The sequence below is a fragment of the Microcebus murinus genome, chromosome 19, assembly GCF_040939455.1.
Source record: "Microcebus murinus isolate Inina chromosome 19, M.murinus_Inina_mat1.0, whole genome shotgun sequence".
In the NCBI taxonomy this organism is placed as follows: domain Eukaryota; kingdom Metazoa; phylum Chordata; class Mammalia; order Primates; family Cheirogaleidae; genus Microcebus; species Microcebus murinus.
The window spans coordinates 11,077,821-11,098,086 of NC_134122.1; the positions used below are offsets into that span (position 1 = coordinate 11,077,821).

General features: G+C 43.2%; 1 protein-coding gene across 6 annotated transcripts in view; it reads left to right on the forward strand.

Moving 5' to 3' along the window:
* The window catches only part of MRTFB (myocardin related transcription factor B), a 238,293-nt gene that overhangs the window by 63,315 nt on the left and 154,712 nt on the right, over nt 1–20,266 (forward strand). For 2 of the 6 annotated variants that reach the window (XM_075995121.1, XM_075995124.1), the window contains exon 1: nt 13,623–17,327. The gene's annotated coding sequence lies outside the window, so the exon portion shown is untranslated. Of the gene's footprint in view, nt 1–9,835; nt 9,889–13,622; nt 17,328–20,266 lie in introns of those variants that run through there. The other 4 variants (XM_075995120.1, XM_075995122.1, XM_012736097.2 and 1 more) reach the window with 3 other exon arrangements.

Sequence of the window (20,266 nt, forward strand, 5' to 3'; positions counted from 1 at the left end):
ATTTATCGTTTCTTTGTCCTGAGAATGTTCCAAATCCGCTCTTCTAGCTACATTGAAGTACACAATGCATCATTGTTAACAATAGTCACCCGACTGTGCTATCGGACAATAGAACTTATTCCCTCTACCTGACTGTATGTTTGTACTCATTAACCAACTTCTCTTCTTCCCTCTACCCCCGCCCTGCCCAGCCCCTGTTAACCATCATTCTACTCTCCCTCTCCATGAGATCTTTAGCTCCTGCATATGGGTGAGACTATCTTCTTTTTCCTCAAACTTTTTTTTTCGGCATATTATGGGGGTACAGATATTAAGGTTTCAATAAATGCCCATTTCCCCCCCTCCCCCCACAAGTCTGAGTCTCCAGCATGACCATCCCCCAGATGGTGCACATCTCACTCATTATATATGTATATACCCGCCCCCCTCCCCCCTCCCCCCTGCCCAATACCCTATTACTGTAGTACCTATGTGACCACTTAGGTGCTGTTCAGTTAATACCAATTTGCTGGTGAGTATATGTGGTCCTCAAACTTTTGCTCACTTAAGATCTGTCCCTGGATCTTGCCTCAGCAATTGCTACTATGGTGTTCTAACGGTGATTTCTTTTATTTCCCTCATTGCTTCTACATTTATTAACTGTAGTCCTTTCCTCCCTTCCTTCCTCCCCCCCTTCCTCCCTTCCTTCCTATCAATATGGATCCATGGGTATTTATTTTTATTCTTTGACTTATAATCCAATTCTACCATTATTTTCTTGCTTGGATTGCTGCAGCTTTGGCTGTCGGGAGCTTTCAGGTTTGCTCCTATATCCTTCCAATAAGACCCCATCCTTTTTTGACCAATTCCCTATTTTCTGGCACAACAAGATATTCCAGATCCATTTTGTATTTTTCCTATTCCAACTCTTGAAGCAACCACTTCTCCAAGGAGCCCTGGTCCTCTTACTGGAGAATGGTGTTTAGAAACCAAGGTCTGGGTGGTAGGTGCGCACATTGCTGCTAGCAATCCTAGCCTCTAGGTGCTCTCGGTGTTCAGAGCTTGGGGATATATTATGTACACAACCCATGCATGTTCACGCATCTACATATACCTACCTATCAATGTATGTTAAGAAACCTTTAGTTCATATCAATACTACTGATTTCAATCCATTGCCACAGAGTTTATTCTAACATCCCTCCTTTCCTTATTAGTAATTTTTTTTTTTAATTGAAGACCTGATGCTTAAACTTTGATGATTTTTTTTAAACGTTCTCCTTTCATTCCTCCTCTCATCTTTTCTCCTCTGGAAATGGCTGACATGAGAAGACAGCATTGAATGCTAGATATTGCTGTCAGAAGCCACACAAAGGAGAACCCAGCTGATTTTACAGTCCTTCTCAGTGCAAAAAAGCACTAAATATACGCTTTATACTTTATCGGCCAATGGGGTACAGGAGGGTCAGCCCAGGCTCTGGAATGCGAGCTCATTGTTCCAGCTCAATGAGTCAGTTGAGATGGGAATGCAAATTTATTTGAGCAGTTGTGTGTCAACATGGTTCCCAAAAAAAAAAAAAAAAAAAAAAAAAAACAGAAAAAAAATTTTAGGGGCCTGTTTTTTGCTCCAGCCCTCTGGAGAAAACTTTCACCCCATGGCCCTCTTACTTCGGCCACTGTCCTTCTGCCTACAAGCACCTTGGCTCTGGCCAGCTGCCTTCTCATCTCCTTGCTGATCTCTGCCCCCCAATGCATGCTGTTCCGTTTCCCTCTGACTTCCCATCTTGATGTCCCTTTCCGCAGGCCTCGTGAATTTTCACCTCCAAGTGGATCCCAGCGGAAACCTTTCATGGCTGGGTCTTCAGAATCCTTTCAATCAGAAAAGCCGAGCTTACGTTCTCCTTTCTTCTGTTGCCTGAAGTTTGGTTTTCCTCTAAGGCTCCCTGTGCTTGCAATGCTTTGTGGTGTGGGAGAATTTTCTTGTTTTTCCGTCCTTTCCTAACGGGCTCGGAGTTGCTCGGCGTGAAACCTCAAGGAATGCTTCGCCGGAAAACCCAAATTTTGCCTGCCGCACTCGGGAAGTGTGAAAGATAAGTAAGGAAGGGCTGGAGTTGCTCACTCCAACGATGGCACAGGGACTTAGTTTATTATTGGAAACTCAAAAGCCTGACTCCTTGCGCTCCTCCTGGGAGGAAAGAAAATAAGCCTGTTCCAGGTATTATTCCTTTCAGTGTTATCAACAGCTGCAGAAGCCCACGGGCCTGCTTGACTGGAATCCTGCCACTCCCGTCGCGAGGGGTGGAGGCCACCTTCAGAGTGACCTGGCATGACCAGGGATGGACCCGAAATACCCCCGAGTGGGGAGCTGTCAAGTCGGAGGGAGAGGGAGCCTGAGGACAGCCCGTATTTTCTTAGCTACATCCAGGAAGCCTGGATGGAATGGGCTTGGCAGCCACAGACTTCCTGAGGATCCAACTGGGCAGGGGGCACCAGGGGTGCTAGATCACCGCCGGAGCACCACGCCATCACGGGACAGTGAAGAAGGAATGTTTAGCAAAGTCACTCAGGGTTGGCGGGAGGGGAGGGAGGATGTGGTGAGTAATAATATTAATAGTGATAGCTACGGGGGCATGTTGCATAGTAGTAGTAATAAGAAGAAGATGACAAGGATAATAACAATGCCGAAAGCAGCTAGAATTTCCTTAGGAGCCAGGCAATGTGCACAAGTTTATTGTACACATTACATCTCTTTGAATTCCCCCAACAACTGTGTGTGAGTGAGGCACTGTCATTAGTTCCATTTTACATCTGAGAAACAGAGGTTCAGAGAGACGTGTGGTCACAAAGCCACAAAGTGGCAGAGGCTGGATAGAACCCTGAGCCTGCTTTTTTAAATACTTTTTTTAAAAACAAATATTTCTTTGTCTTTTTTGTTATTAAGGTAATATTTTTCCTTTTATTTTAGTGGACATGTTATAATTGTACAAATTTATGGGATGCAGAGTGATTTTTCTGATACATGTACATAATGTTCAATGATTAAATCAGGGTAATTAGCATATCCATCGCCTCAAACATTTATCATTTCTTTGTGCTGTGAACATTCGAAATCCTCTCTTCTAGCTCTTTGAAAATACTCAATAAATTACCATATTCAGCCTGCATTGCTATAGAACTCTAGGATTTATTCCTCCCATTTGGCTGGAACTTTGTATCCGTTAACCAACCTTTCCCATCCTCCCATGCCTACTACCTCCCAGGAATGGTTTGTCTTATAAGCTGTAGGGTTTTGGTTTTGCTGAGCTAAGTCTTCAGGCAGCTGTGGCTGATGCTTTAGCACAAGTGTTCACGATGCTAGTCAGATGACCCAGAGAGAGGAAGCGAAGGCTCCCCCCTCCACGTGGATGCAATCTAATGGTGGAGGCACCCAGTCAGCAGGTGCAGGGCCACGTGGTGGGAGGTGGTTTCAGCACCGGGATGAGGCCATCAGATTGAATGTTCAAGGATTTGGCCGGTGTTTGGAGGCAAGGTAGCGAGTATGGAGGAAAGGCATGTCAGACAGATGGAAAGTCAAAGCACAGAGGTATGAGATAGTGTGGCATGGGCCGAGAATGACAAGCAGTTTGGTGTAGCTAGAAGATAGGGTTCAAGGTGAAAGGGAAGACAAGAGCTAAAGCTGGAGAGATGAGCAGGGGCCTTGTGTGAGCCTGCTAGGACTCTAGATTCAGAAGGACCTGGGTCTGAATTCTAGTTCAGCCATGTGCTAGCTCTGTGACCATGGGATACGTTTTAGAACTTTTCTAAGCTTTGATTTTCATATATGGAAAAGAGAGAGACAAATAATATTATATATGTTAGGCTGAGAGCCTGTACAGCTGCTCTTGGGTCACATGGTTGATGAATAGCTTTGCCAGAATGCACCTCTACTTTCTATCACATGTAAGGCTTTATGGTTCATAGAGCTCCTACACATTCTCACCTAATTTCACAGGTTTCAGTTCTCTTACCCAGTTTGAATGTCATTTTTCTATGTCTGCACCTGGCCTTCTCCAGTCTATGTGACCCTCAAGGGTAGGGACCATGTCTCACCAGGACCATCACAAGTGGGCCCATAGTCATGCAGAGGGCTCAGGCTTCCCAGCGCATCGCAATCACCGGGAGCTCCAGACAACTGCAGAGGTCCAGGCTCCATCCCAGACAGATTGAGCCAGAACCTTCAGGACCATGGCCTGAGCTTCTTCTCTTATCTAGGTGGGGTTTGGAACCGCAGCAGAAACGCATTTGAGTGAATCAGCGAGCCAATGACTGTACTGTATGTGTTAGTCGGGACAGGCTAGTGCGTGCAATGACAGCCATCAAACCACAGCGGCTTTAAAACAATCTTTGTGTTTTGCTCACATCATGTGTCCGTGATGGATTGGCTGGGGGCTCTGCTCAACAGAGCCACCACCATCCTTGGCATTGCTGTTTGTCATACCAGAGAGGCAGAGCTCTGGCCCAGAAATGACACATATTCCTCCATTCACACTCCCTGGCTAGGGCTAGTCACGTGACACCACCCCACCCCAGGAGACCAGTAAGTACAATCCTGCGTTTGCCCAGGAGGTGGGGAGCCAGAAGCCATCAGTGAGCAGCACAGATGACTACCGAACTCTCTGAGGTTGGCATCATTTACTTCATTTCACAGTGAGACTTAAGAAGCTTGTTCAAGGCCAGTTAGCAAATAAGGAGCTAAATTTGAGCTTTTTTTTTTTTAGTGTAATGAGGCTGGATGGTGCATGGCATTAAACTTAGTGGTTAATAGCCTGGAATCTGGACTGCCTCCAGACCTTCAGCTCTGCCACTTACCAGATGTGTGAGCTGGGCAAGTAACAGAACTACTTTTCACCCAACAAAGACAGAGTCAAAGCATGGGAAGGGCCAAGAAAGGACCTGTTTTCTGGAATGAATTGTTTGGAGCCAGGTAGGACTTAAACTGAGTTGGGCTGATATTGGAGGGAGGGAGTAGATTTAAAGGTAGCACAAGATTTGGGGCGGCTCCTGACACAGCCAGGGAGGACGCATGCTTATTCCCCATAAATTGCTCCCCTCCTCCCTGCGCCAGTGTGAATGTCCGGGCTGCCAGGAACAGAGAAGCCAACTGGAATTGGTTTGACCACATGTATTAGCTCAGGGAAGGGGAGGTCCAAGGCCTTGTGGGTGTGGGGTCAGTTCAGCAGCTTGGTGATGTCATGAAGGACCCAGGATCTTTTGGTTTCTCTGCCAAAAGAGACAGGCCCTATCTTTCTTTCTTTCTTTTCTTTTCTTTCTTTTTTTTTTAAGACAGAGCATTTCTCAATGAAAGGCCCTATCTTAAGTTCACATCACAGTTGCGGGAAAAGCCACTGGTAGCAACCAAGCTTCCATGTAAGGGAAGGAGAGTGAGCTGGCTTCCTGGAGCTCTCTCTTGCAGCCGAAAATTCGAGTACCCACTGCCCCCAGATAGCCTCTCACCAAGTCTCATGGGCTCTGATTGGCTTTGGCCTGTGAGAGGTCAGCGTTCTGGGGTAGAAATGCTAGCTGGTTTAAGCAGAAAGGGGACTGCAATAGAGAATATTAGGTATCCCACAGAATCACTGGGAGGGCTGGAGAAAATAACTTGAGGCTAAGCTTCTAGGAAAAATGCCCCAAACCACACTGCAGGCCTGGCCCGATGAACTAAACCACCACCCTGCTTCTGCCGCCCTGGAGTGCCGAGTGCCAGGAGCTTGCCCTGACTGCAACCGCTGATGCCGTCAGCACGGGTCCCGCTTCTCCAACAGGAGCTCCACTCTGCAACCGCCATCCCCAAAGCTGGCTGCTTCTGCCATTGGTCACATCAACAGAACTCAGGTTCACATCTGGATTCAGGCTCATGTGGTGCCTCTGACTGGCAAAGCCTACGTCATATCCCTTGTCTCAGTTGCAAGGGAGGTAGGAACTTTGCATCTCAATAACTTCTAGGCGGTGCTGGGACTTACAATGTAAGATTTCCTCAAATACAGACAGGCTACAGGGACGACAGCTGTGCATCACAGCCTGTCCATCCTTGACGAAGCATGGAGGGGGTGCAGAGGTGGCAGGATTCCCTAATGAGCTCAGGTTGACCAACAGGAAGGATGAATATCTGGGGATCAATGGCATTACCCCCAACACCCTTCTGCCTACTATTTTGGTTCCTTTCTCTCTGCTATCTCCATGTGCTCAAGGTGCATACATGTCTTAAGATGCCTGGCTCAGTGGCATGCCTGTAGTCTCAGCTACTTAGGAAGCTGAGGTGAGAGGAGCACTTGAGTCCAGAAGTTCAAGGCTGCAGCTTGTGAACAGCTACTGCATTCCAGCCTGGGCAGCATAGCAAGACCCCACCTCTAAAAGAAAAAATAAAAGAATACCTGTCAAGGCCCTGGTCTGGCCGCCAACACTTGCCCACTTACTCCTTGCTGATCTCTAGAATGTTCTCTGTCTCCAGAATGCTCTCTCTTCTCCTCCTCACTTAGTTCTCTCTTATGCATCCTTCGGAACTCAGTTGCAAATTCTTTTCTATCCTTCCATCTAGCCATTTTTTTTTTTTGTCATTGGGTCTTTTTCATTCTACTTATCACATCATATTTCACCACTTACTGGTTCAATTATTTGATTAACATCTCTCTTGTCCTCTAGGCCATAAATGTGACAAAAGCATGGACTATGTTTCGCTCACAGCTACTGTGAGCAAGTAGCATGAGCAGTCCCACTTATGTGCTTAATATGTTTTTGTTGAGTGAATGAGCATTAAACAAACTCCATTATAGGCATTTATAAAATATATCTTGGATCAAAGGACATTTAATAGTGCTTCTTTTGGAAATAATGCCTTAAACTTTTAGGGTGTGTGCATATTAGAATCACCCCAGTTTCTTTGACAATGATGCCTCCCTGGTTCTTCCTATGCCCACCCCTTTTTCCTGTGAGGATCACTCCCACTCCCACAGTGAGCCATCGGCACTGATGAGAACGAGGGGCATAGCCTGGGTCAGGGTAGAAACCTGAGTTTGGTGTACCAAGGCCTGAGGGTAGTGGAAGCTTCAGTTCCTATGAAAGCCTTCCCCCCAAATCATGATGTCACTGTGGTTTTAACCCCCAACCATGCCAAAATTCTCTTAAGAAGTTTCAGGCTTAGTTCATTGTTTCTTTGCTTTTGTTTTTGCCTATCAAGTGACTTCTGGAGTTGGATCTTTGAAAATATTTGGGTGGCTTTTTCTATATAAGGGGACCCCCTTTGTAAAGCACACTGACGCTCTCCCAGGAAGTTGGGAAGAGAGAACTTCAGCAGAGCTGGTCTCCTTTCATTATTACGGGGAAGCACTGTGGTAATTTTGTCCATTTAAAAAGCATTTATTGTCTTCAGTGTGCTAGAAAGTAATTTTATTTCCATCTCTGAGCACATCCTCCCACTTGATTTGGAGTTTATATTGGGAGATGAGGATAGAATAAAATATCACAGAGAACCCACCCATGGTAGTAATAGCTATAATTGAGTGACTGCTTAATCTGTGTAAGGTACTTTTCTACGTGCTTCACGTATATTAACTTGGCTAGTCCTCTCAGCAATCTATTTATATGCTTATTTTAGGTGAGAACACTGAAGCACAGTCCACCCAGAGGAGAACATACAGTATCTCTTAGACTAGAGTCTTGACTTCAGGAGATTTTTGGATTTTCTATTTCAGGAAGATAACAGGCTTTTGGGGCAAAGAACCTTGTTGGTCACCGAAACCAAAGTTTGTGGGTTTGGAGACAGACTGACCTGCGGTGGAAACAACCACTTACCAGCTGTGTGCCCTTGGGCAAGTCCTTTCACCTGTTAGGTTCTTGGTTTCCTCGTCTGTAAAATGGGTACAAGCATAACTTCCACGTGGGGCTTGTGCTGGTTAATTTTAGATGTTAATTTGACTGGATTAAGGGATACCAAACAGCTGGTTAGACATTATTTCGAGGTATGTCTGTGAAGGTGTTTCTAGAAGATACTGGCATTTGAATCAGTGGGCTGAGGAAGGAAGATCTGCCCTAGCTAGGATAGAATAAAAAGGCATAGGAAAGGAAAATTTGCTCTCTCTTCTGGAGCTGGGATGTTCCTCTTCTCCTGACCTCTCACATCAGAACTCCAGGTTCTCTGGCCTTCAGACTCTGGGGACTTGCACCAGTGGCCCCCCAGTTTCTCAGGTTTTCAGCCTTGAACTGACAGTGACACCATCAGCTCCCCAGGTTCTCAGGCCTTTGGATGAGGACTGAGCTGTGTCACTGGCTTCCCTGTTTTTCCAGCTTGCCGCTGGCATATGGTAGGACTTCTCAGCTTCTATGATACATCCCTTCTTATATGTCTATATCTATTTCCTTTTGGTTCTGTTTCTCTGGGTTCTTGGGAGGACTAAATGAGTTAATAATGGGCAGCACCTGGAGTAGTACTCAGCACTTGTGGCTGCCCACCAGATGTGATTTCCCTTCCTCACTCACTTCCTCCATCCCGTGGGTTGGGTGATAATGGCACATGTAGGTGGACCCATATATCCTTTGGCCTGTGCAGAGGAATTGTCTCTGGGAACGGTGGACAGACTTGGAGGGTGGGTCAGCCAGCACTTGCTGACTTTCAAGCAGGCTGGGGAAACCCACGTGACCCTGATGCAGCTTGAAGGGATAGCTAGAACCTTCAAGGCTCGATTTTACAGCAGGTTGCTGGCCCAGGTGAACTAGCTCATGCTAGCGTGTGGAACGGGACCCTCCTGCAAGGCAGTGCTGGGCTGTAGACTCAGACCCAGGCTCAAATCCTGTCTCACAATGGAAACAGGCTAGTTTCTTCATCTTTAGGATTGGAAGAATGTTGGTATCGCCTTGATATGTCCTCAATACATGTAAGCTCCTCTTCTTTAGAAACAATTATCTTAAGATGTACCTCTGGGAAGAAGTCACATGTTTCTCTGTGCTCCCTAATGTCACAGTACCTTTTGGTTCTATGTCCGGTGTGCCTTTCTACCAGCAAAATGCCACCAGTCTAAGGAGAGACAGAAGGGAATATAAATATTCACATAGTTTTCAGGGCCCTGCACGGGTTCTGGCACAGGGAGGCCTTAGGAAGTTTGTGCAGGGAGGGGAAAGCATTTTACTGTAGCCAGCTCTGTTGAAACCAGAGATTGTAGCAAATGACCTCCTAGGAGGGCCTCCTCACACCTTGGTGAATCCTAGCGGGGAGTCAAGACTGGGGCTGAGACGGGCGCCCTCAGCAGAAGGAGGGACAGGGCCTGGGGACTGTCGCAAAGGAGGAGAAATGGGGCTTTGGCTTGGGCGTCAGACAACCCCAGACTGCAAGGCCGGCTCTGCCCATTCCCAGCTGTGAGCTGGAGCCAGTGACTTAACTTTGCCAAGCCTCCATGTTTTCCCCTCTGGAATGGGGAGGACTGTCTACCCACTTCTTGGAGCAACTGTGAGGGCCGAAGGGGGGTAGATGAAGACCTCGGCACGCAGTGAGCGCTCAAAGACCGGCCGCTGCGATCACTGTTGTCACCGTGGTCAAAGCCCTCGCCGAGGGTCCCAGGTCCAGGGCCCCGGGCACGCGCATGCGCACGCGCGCCCGGCCGGCCAGGTGAGAGGGAGGCGGCCCCCTCGCACCTGGGCTTTAACTCTTCACCGTCACGAGGGTGGGCGGAATGGATGCCGGGACCGGGCCGGGGGCAAGTGGCGATAATGGCTAGGGCCGACCCTGAGGAGGAGCGGGCGGCGTCCGGGGAGCGCGCCGAGCCGGTGCCAGGCCGGGGTCCGCGCGCGCCGCGGGGAGGGAGGGGGAGCGCCGAGGGGAGCGAAGTCTCGCGAGATCGCGCGGCGGCGGCGGTAGCGGCGGCGGCGGCGGCGGCCCAGGAGGTGAGCTGCGGGCGGCGGCGGCCGTTGTGGGCTCAGGAGGGAGGAGAGCGGCCGGGACCGAGGGCCGCGCCGGGGAGCGGGCCGGGCGGGCGGCCGTTGTGCTGCGCGGCCGTCCCAGCCCGTCCCGCGGCTGCAGCGGCGCCGCCTGGTCCGCGCCGTCCCGGGACCCGCGCGGGGCGGGGCGGCCGGGGCCGCGGGCCGCCGGGGCCGGTGCCCCCCGCAGCCGGTCCCCGCGCTCGGGTGCGACTCCCCGGCCCGCCTCAGTTTCCCTCGGCGGCGGGGTCGGCGCTGCTGGCGTGGCAGCACCGGTTACTGAGCCTTTGCTGTCTGCCAGGCGCTTCTCTCGCGCGCTTCCACGCCGGTGCTGCAGAGGAGGAGCGCCCTGCCCGAAGCCACCCTGCTGGGAAGTGGTGGGATGGGACTTCGAACCCTCGGCCCGCCGGCCCCAGCGTCCGCGCCCCCGCCTTTCTTCTCCCCGCCCCCACTCGCAGTTATTTCTTCCCGGGGTCCCAGGTGGGCTGCAGAGGGTGTGTCCGGGAGCCCCTTGAAACTGATGCAGCGTGGTATATGACTTTCTTGGCACAGAGTTTTTCCACAGCTTCTGCCCAGTTCCTACGAGGGTCCCCGACCCCTAAGTGGTCGAGAACCATTGTTTGGCCCTGTGCGAGAGCAGAGGTGGTGTTAGAGCAACGCGTGTGTGCGGGGCGGCGGGGTGTCAGGCCCAATGGCAGTGTCATATTGGAGTCCAGGGCTTGCCTTAGAGGCAAAGGAAACTTTTTAAAGTTCGGTTTTTGTTTAAGCGCGTGATTCCACTCTTTGGAACAGTGGTTCCCCAACTTAGTCAGAATTAAGGCCCTTCCCCTTTGTAGCAAACATTTATGCAGCCCACTTTACTATCCTGAAATGAAATTTGTAAATGATACAGCCTTCCTACACTCATAATTGAAAATCAGTGTGGTGCATTCATTTAAATGTAAGGGAGAAATGAAAGAATATGTGACATGCTATGTGCCAGAAGACAGCGCGTACTAGGGTGCTCCTACCTGCGTCTAATGAATGCATTTGGAATAGTTAAGAAAAGTATATCAGGAACTATTTCAAACAAGGAAAAGAACAGATATAGATGGACACTGGGGTAAAAACACCCAGTGTTAGGATAACCTATTTATGCTAATATAAGAGAACCTAGATTGACCTAGGTAAATTAGACTGTCTCAATCAACACATAAATAATATCAGTATAATCACTTCATGGATGCCATGTTTTCAAAGTATGTCATAGAGTATCCTTTGCGTCACAGACTTTGGGGTACTGCTTCTTCAAGGGACAACACCAGCTTCCTAGCACTTACCATTGGTAATAATTAATAAAATATTAACAAGATTGAAATTTTGGGATTCCATATCTCATTCTTTTACATATATGCTCAGTATTATGATATTGCAATCCTTTGTTGACAGTGTGTGTTGTGAGGAAATAATCACTCATTTTTAGACAGGTTTTCCTTATTCTATTTAAGCTTTCCTTGCTGTTTTCTCCTACGTTGCTGAAGTTTCCCCATAATTTCTTGTGAAAACTCTTCAAGATTACATCGTAAAGTGATGTCAATTTATGGTGGGCTTGATCTGCTTGGATATTCAAAAGACTCTTGGGACCAAGGTGAATCTTGATTGTACAGATCTATCCCACCCATGCATTGTGTGAAATCTAGACCCTGGCCCCCAAACTAAATGCCAGTCGTGTCCCAGTATCTTTGATAATTAAAAATGCTCTTTGGGAACAGTTTCAGCTTCTTGGAGGAGTTGGGAAGTAACATTAATAATGTATAGAATGAAAAGGTCTGAGTTGAGTAAAATATAAATTAGCGTAATCACGTTTTAAATCTTTTCTACTTACTAATATTCATATTAGAGAATTTGGAAAATGCAGATGTGTTCAAAGGTGAAAATTAAAATTGCCTATAATCACATATCAGGCCTCATAGTATGATTTATTAGAAATTGTCTTTTCAAACTCTGCTGGTCTGCTGCATAGAGGAAAATGCAAATTGAGTTAAAGTTTAACTCAATACCATTTGTAGCTGCATAGTGACATAAATTTCTTCAACTCTTGTTTAAATCTGAAAAGGAAGTTTATTTTGCGTCTTTGTTGGATAAGTTGCTTCTTGCTTTAAGATGTTTATTATTCGTTGCTAGTTACTTTTGAAAGGTGCTGTGGAAACAGACAGAAGTAATGACTGTTGTCAAAATAGAAGGATATATTTACTATGCACATATCTCTGATTTATAATTAAGATATTTCATTGATTTTTTTAAGACACATATCTGAGATGGAAGGGCATCTTAAAATTGGCATGTTGTGGTTTGACTGGCAACTTTTCATTTTTCTTAGTGGTACATTAATTAGGAGTATCTTAAAATAGATGACGTCTTAGATTCAGTGAAATAGGGAATATTTGTAAAAATGTTAGCACATTAATCAATGTTTAGCACCAGAAACTTTATCCAAAGGATGACTTGCAAAATGAAGACATACAACATTTTTAGATCCTTCCATTTAAACTAGAATTCTTTACTCAGAAGAATCTTATAGAGCTCTTCCCCTCATGTAAAACAAATGGAGAATCAGTGTTTGTAAATATAAGAACCATTTTTTTGAAAATGTTTAGAAGGAAACACACTGCTTGGTGATTTTTCATGGAGAGCAGATGGTGTGGTTAATGTGTTTGAGGTGAAGTTAATCAGATAACATAACCAGACAGTTGTATGAATATGGTTTTTTGGTGGTTTCTTTTTTTCTTTTTTTTTTTTTTTTTTGGTCATTCTGGAAGGCTGGTAGGTCCACTTATAAATGAAAATTTTCTCATATGAGAAATTAGATTTCATGATTCATAGTTATTGTTTTAATAGGAAATATATTTGCAAACATTTGTTCTGTGTGAAGAACACAGTTTATATGGGAAGCCAGTTCCGTGATGTCCCTTATCCAGGAAACTTGTAGGAGGACTTGTTCTGTCTGATGCTGAGTGCTGGTGTCACAGCAGACCCAGCCACATGAAGGCCGTTTGCATAGCTTCTTCCCCAGGTTGACTTCAACTTTGCTTCTCGACGTGTGGTCCCCAAAGCATCAGCACATCAGTGGCATCTCGAAGCTTGTTTGAATACAGACATGCAGACTCTGGTGCCCACCCCAGATCGACTGAACCAGAATTGCATTTTAACAAAATCCAGCTCGCCCCAACCCTGATCTCCACTGTGATGCACATGAACATATGAGAATTACTAGACCAGATCTGTGGCTCTCAAATTTGAATGCGTATTACAAGGTTGCTAGCCTACTACTCCAGAGTCTCTGATTCAGTAGGTCTGGACTGGGGCCTGAGAATTTGCATTGTTCACACGTTATGAGGTGATGCTGATGCTGCTGGTCCATGGACCATACTTTGAGAACCATTAAACTAGCGCATCCTTCTCATCGTACCATTCTATTCTCTCACTTCCTCACCCCTCCAAATAGCTTTTTTATAGATTATTGTAATCATATGCTTTGGCTGATTGAGGGGGGAAAAACGCATTGTCTCATAGTGATGGCCACACTAAAATTGCTTGTCAATATCTAATTTCCAGAAAAATTTCTCTTTTTAATGCTTGCTTGATTTTGACTCTGGTTTATAGGTAGTTCTTTTTCTCTTCTTTTTGTGAGTTACTCTTAATGTTTTTGTTTTTTTTTTTTTTTTTTTTTTTTTTTTGAGACAGAGTCTCGCTTGTTGACCAGGCTAGAGTGAGTGCCGTGGCGTCAGCCTAGCTCACAGCAACCTCAATCTCCTGGGCTCAAGCAATCCTCCTGCCTCAGCCTCCCGAGTAGCTGGGACTACAGGCATGCGCCACCATGCCCAGCTAATTTTATATATATATATATTAGTTGGCCAATTAATTTCTTTCTATTTATAGTAGAGACGGGGTCTCACTCTTGCTCAGGCTGGTTTCGAACTCCTGACCTCGAGCAATCTGCCCGCCTCAGCCTCCCAGAGTGCTAGGATTACAGGCGTGAGCCACCGCGCCCGGCTACTCTTAATGTTTTAAAATTCTTTTTGTGTAGATAAAATCTTCATAGAGAACACAAGGCATATTTTGAGAAGTCTGATTTCTAATTCTGTCTTGTCCCTCCGTAGATAATCTCTTTTATTTATTTCTTATAGATGTCCATTGTTTTATGTGTAGATACAAGCAAATACCAATATACTATATATACTCCCTATTTTTATATAAAATGTACATACTCTATAAGTTGTTCTGCCCCTTGCTTGTTTAATATACTCTTGAGATCTTTTCATATTAGTATATAGAAAACTCATTATTTTTTTTTTGATACAGAGTCTCACTCCCTTGCCCTCGGTTGAGTGCAGTGGCATCATCATAGCTCACTGTAACCTCAAATTCCTGGGCTCAAGTGATCCTCCTGCCTCAGCCTCCCAAGTAGCTGGGACTACAGGCCCCTGCTACCACGCCTGACTAATTTTTTCTTTTTGGTGGAGACAGGGTCTTGCTCTTGCACAGGCTGGTGTTGAATTTTTGAGCTCAAGTGATCCCCCCACCTCAGCTTCTGCTGGGATTATAGGCGTGAACCACCGTTCCTTGCCCTTATTTATTTATTTTTAACAGCTGCAGAATACCCACTGTTTGTGCCTTAGTTCATTTAACTAGTCCTACTGATTGACATTTGAGTTGTTTCCAGTCTTTTAGAATCACAGACAACACTGTGGTGAATAACCTTGTATACATATTATTTTGTGTATGTACAAGCATTTCTGTGGGATATGTTCCCAGAAATGGGATTCCTGGGTCAGTGGGCGTTGCATTTATAATTTTGATAAATACTTGCCTCCTTGAGGGTGGCACCATTTTGAACTCCCACAGGTAATATATGAAAGTACTTGTTTCTCCATAACCTCTCCAACAAACTGTTTAACAACCTTGGATTTGAATCAGTCTGATAAATGGGAAATGATAACTCAGTGTAGTTTTAACGTGCATTGCTTTCATTATGAATGAGGCTGAACATCTTTTCTTAAGCTCAAAGCCTATTTGTGTTTCTTTTTCTATGAATTATCTGTTCATGCCCTTTGCACATTTTTCTTTTGGATTACTTTTTCTTATAAATTTCTAGGAATTAATAAATTAGCTTAGCCCTTTGTAATGTGAGTTGCAGTTTCTCCCAGCTTGTCACTGTTTTTTTAAATTTACTTTCATGTATTTTGGTATAAAGAAGGCTTAAATATGGTTTTCTTTAAATTTTATGTAATATTAATCTTTTATGGTGTCTAACATCCAAGATTTCTGGAATTTGCCCATGTTTTCTTTTAGCACTTTTATGGATTCATTGTTATACTTAAATCTTTGGTTCATCTAGAATTTATTCTGGTGTTCAGAGTGATGTATAGAGTCACCTTTATCTTTTTCCATAAGGCTACCAGTTATCTTTAGCCATATGTTTCAGAGTTCGTCTTTTAATATACTTTAACTATGTTGTGAATTTCTGGGTGTATTGAGGTACATCTCTAGACTTTGCATTCTATTACATTAGTCATTCTGTTCATATACCAGTACCACATTATTGATTTTATAAACATCTTAAATATCTTTTAAAACTGGTTTCCCCTTGTTGCTCTTTATTTTCTTGGCAATTCTTGCTTATTTTTCCATGTGAACTTTAGAATCATTTTCTCTAGTTCCAGAAAAAAATAATCTTCTAAAAAATCAAGATAACGTTAAATTTGTGAACTTAAAATCTATTTGACATCTCCGAACCTCAGTTTCCTAATCTGTAAAAGGAACAATACAGTCTTTATAAGAATGTTGGGGGAGGGGGGTTAAAAGAGAAGACCTGTCCCCAAACTCATCACTTAGTGCTCATTTACTCCCACCACCACTGCCAACATGGGCTGAGGGTACTGTTCCCTTTTTCTTTTCCCACTCTTACCCCTCTCTCTTTAAAAATAAAAAGAAAGAAAGAAAAACCATGAAGAAAATCAAAAGATATTAGAACTGGCGTTAAAACTAAGCCTTTGTCCCGTTTGAGCAGGATAACTCATGTACTTGAGAACAGGATAAATTCAGCCTGGCATTCAAGGCCTCCCTCCTACTTTGTAGCTTTATTACCTACTCCTTCCTGGGTGCACCCTGACATTGATGCTACTCAGCAGTTCCCACAGGTCCTGCGTTTCCTGGAACACCATCCCTTCCACCCAGAATGTCTTGCTTCCTAATGCTTCCAGTTCAGATATATAATGCCCGCAACCCGGGTGAAGACAGTGTCTGTCTCCTCATGTAGTTTATTTGTCAGGTCGCTTGGGCCTCAGTGCACTGGAAACTCAGTGAGGAGAGGAACTATGTTTGTCCTGTACACCAGAGAATGCCTAGCACCCAGCAAAATACCTGGCAAAGAGGAGACATTCAGATATTTGTTCAGTAAATGAATGAATAATTGTCTTTGATCTTTCTTTTGCCTTATATTTTGTGTTTGAGAAACTCTTGTCTCTCGCAGTGTACCGTAAGCCCCTGGAAGGCAAGGATCATGCCTTTTTAAAATAATAGTAATAATAAGTATATTCATTATACTTTATTATTTATTAATGGTGGTGGAGGAGGTGAGAGACAGATTTATTATGTAGTAAGAGCTTATAATAATAAAAATAATTCCCAGAAAAATGGATAGCTTAAAAAATAATAATTAACGTTTATTGGACATATGTTCTAGGAACTGCTTGAGAGTCCCTGATGTGGATTATTTCATATAATCCTCAGCAATCCAATAAATTGGGTACTGTTATTACACTTATGGGGAAACAGGCACACAGAGGTGAATGGAGTGACTTGCCCAAGATCATCTAGCTAGGAACGGGTAGAGCTGGGATTCAGAGGCAGATGCTCTGAGCCTCGTGTCCTGTTACCTTCTACAGCAGGGGTCCTCAAACTTTTTAAACGGTTCCAGTTCACTGTCCCTCAGACTGTTGGAGAGTGCGCACTGTGGGCCCAGGATGAGTCGGCTGCTAAGCAGGACAGGCAGCGGTGGCAAAAACACTCAGAGGGCCGGATAAATATGCTAGGCAGCCCGCATGTGGCCCGCAGGCCGTAGTTTGAGGACGCCTGCTCTACTGTGATCCAAACGCATTTGTCGAGTATAGTCATTTATAGGTTCTTGAACAATTTAGGTAAAGGTTTGATTACATTTTCAACTTTTTGCTTTCCATCCCAGCCATCCCATTTCAGTAACTTCTGTCTTGTTCTTTCCAGTTCATCTCAGACTTCACATTATCCTGCCTGGCATATACTAGGCATTCAATAAAAAGTAATTTTTACTTTTTTTCGCCCCCAGGTTCACAATAAAGGTGCTAAGAAAGAGAATGTAAGACAGGAAAATAATTAAATATTTTACGGAGGTAAGTTTTTTTATCATTTGATTTACTTAAGAAAAGGAAGTTTCCTTTTTTTTTTTTTTTTTCCTTAAATTTCTCTCCACAGCCTGCTTTCTTAAGGTATAAGAGAATAACAGAGAGATTGTTTTAGGAGTGTTCATAGAACCTAGGATTCTTAAAGTGAATGCCAGGAACATGGGCTGTTTGAATAAGGTCATTTAGCCTTCTGTGCCTCTTTGACTCTAATCTTTAAATTCACATTATCACATTGTTTTAAAACATAGTACTGAGAAGGAAATCTAGTGGATAGAAACCCATAAGCTATTTGGTGGTTATATATAATATATAATTGCAACATTCAGTGAATACTTTGTTTTTAAAATAGGGAGTTGAAAAAATTTGAAGCCACTTTTGGTGAGATGCCAATACTTTTTCTTAAATAAAAATTTGTTATGTTTTCTTATTATAACAATGAGAAAAATTTCTATCAATATAAAACAACATGACAAAAGTAAGCAGCCAATTCCTGCCACCAAGAAATGACTGCTGTTAATATCTTGGTGAATATAGAAGCTTATCTGTGAATATAGAAGTATTTATATACTAAATTTTAAATACATTGATTTACACTATATATGGTGGTCTTGTTTTAAGGCAACAATATGTTTTGTACATCTCTGTATGAAAGTTGCAAAAGACATGGGTAATCACACGTGATCATTTTGCTGACTGCATAAAATTCCGATTCTTTAGAGGCACCATACTTTAAACACTCTTTTAGTGACCTTTTAGATTGTTTCTAGTTTTCCTTTCTTGTAGATAATGGTGTGTTGATCAACCCTCTACTTATATGATTATTCTTGTTTATTCTCAGACATATAACTGCTTGGTCAAAAAGATTATACACATTTTAAATGGACCTAAAGTCCATAAGTGTCCTATTTTCCATACCGTTGGAAACTGAGTTCTGTTAATCTTTTTTTTAATGTGTATGTAACTTTTTTCCCAAAATTTATTTATTTTAAATTGACAGATAAAATTGTATGTTGTATATAGCATGTTTTGAAGTATATATACATTGTAGAATGGTTAAATCTAGTTAATTAAGATATGCATTACCTCACATAGATATCATTTTTGTGATGAAAATATTATCCACTCTCTTAGCTTTCTTAACATTTTTCTAAGAATACAACATATTGTTAACTATAGTCCCTGTGCTGTACCGTAGATGTCTTCAACTTATTCCTTCTAACTGTAATTTTGTATTCCTTGACCAACATCTTTGCAATACCCTGGGCCCTCCTCCCAGCTGCCCAGCCTCTGGTAACCACCCTTCTCCTCTCTGCTTCTGCAAGATCAACGCTTTTAGATTCCATGTATGAATGAGATCATGTGGTATTTATCTTTCTATGGCTGGCTTATTTCACTTAACATAATGTCTTCCAGGTTCATCTGTGTTGTTCCAAATGGCAGGATTTCCTTCTTTTTTATGGCCGAATAGTATCCATTGTGTATGTACACCGCATTTTTTTACCATCCATTCATGGACACTTAGGTTGATTCCATATGTTGGCTGCTGTGAGTAATACTGCAGTAAACATAGGAGTGCCGATATCTCCTTAACAATGTGAGTGCTCGATCATATGGTAGTTCTATGTTTAAGCTTTTGAAGAACCTCTGTACTGTTTTCCATAATGGTGGTACTAGTTTACATTCCCACCAACAGTATGCAAGGGTTCCTTTTTCTCCACATCCTCACCAACATTTGTTATCTTTTGTGTTTTTGATAATAGCCATTCTAAGAGGAGTGTGATGATAACTCATTGTGGTTTTAATTTGCATTTCCCTGATGATTAGTGATGTTGAGCATTTTTTCATATACTTTTTGATCATTTGTATATCTTCTTTTAAGACATGTCTGTTAAGGTCCTTTGCCCATTTTTTAATTGGATTATTTACTTTTTTGCTATTGAGTTTGAGTCATAAATTTTGGATATTAACCCCTTATCAGATGTATAGTTTGCAAATATTTTCTTACATTTTGTAGGTTGTCTCTTCACTCTGTTGATCGTTTTCTTTGCTTTTTAGTTCGATGTGATCCCATTTTGTCTATCTGTGCTTTTGTTGCCTGTGTTCTGTGGCTCATAGCCAAATACCATTGCCCAGACCAATGTCGTGAAACTTTCCTCCTATGTTTTCTTCTAGTAGTATCAGTTTCAATTCTTACATTTAAGTCTTTAATCCATTTTGAGTTGATTTTTGTAGGTGGTGTGAGATAAGGGTCCAATTTCATTCTTCTGCATGTGGCTATCCAGCTTTCCCAACATCATTTACTGGAGAGGCTGTTCTTTCCCATTGTTTGTTCTTGGCACCTTTGTTGAAAATCAGTTGACCATAAGTGCATGGATTTATTTCAGGACTCTGTTCTGTTCCATTGGTCTATGTGTGTGTTTTGGTTACTGTAGCTTTGTAGTACAATTTGAATTTGGTAGTGTGATGCTTCCAGCTTTGTGTTTTTACTCAAGGTTGCTTTAGCTATTCAGGGTCTTTCTGTGCTTCTATATAAATTTTAGGATTTTTTTTTTCTATTTCTGTGAAAAATGTCATTGGTATTTTGATAGGAATTGCATTGAATCTGTAGATTGCTTTGGGTAGTATGGATGTTTTAACAGTATTAACTTTTTAAATCCATAAATCTTTCCATTTATTTGTGTTGTCTTCAATTTCATCAGTGTTTTATAGTTTTCAGTGTAGAAATCTTTCACCTCCTTAGTTATGTTTATTCCTAAGTATTTTTTATTTTGTCTTGCAGCTATTGTAAATGGGATTTTTTTTAATTTCTTTTTCAGATAGTTTGCTGTTATGGTATAGAAACGCTACTAATTTTTGTGTGTTGATTTTGTGTCCTGCAACTTTACTGAATCTGTTTGTTCATTCTAACAGTTTTTTGGTAGAGTCTT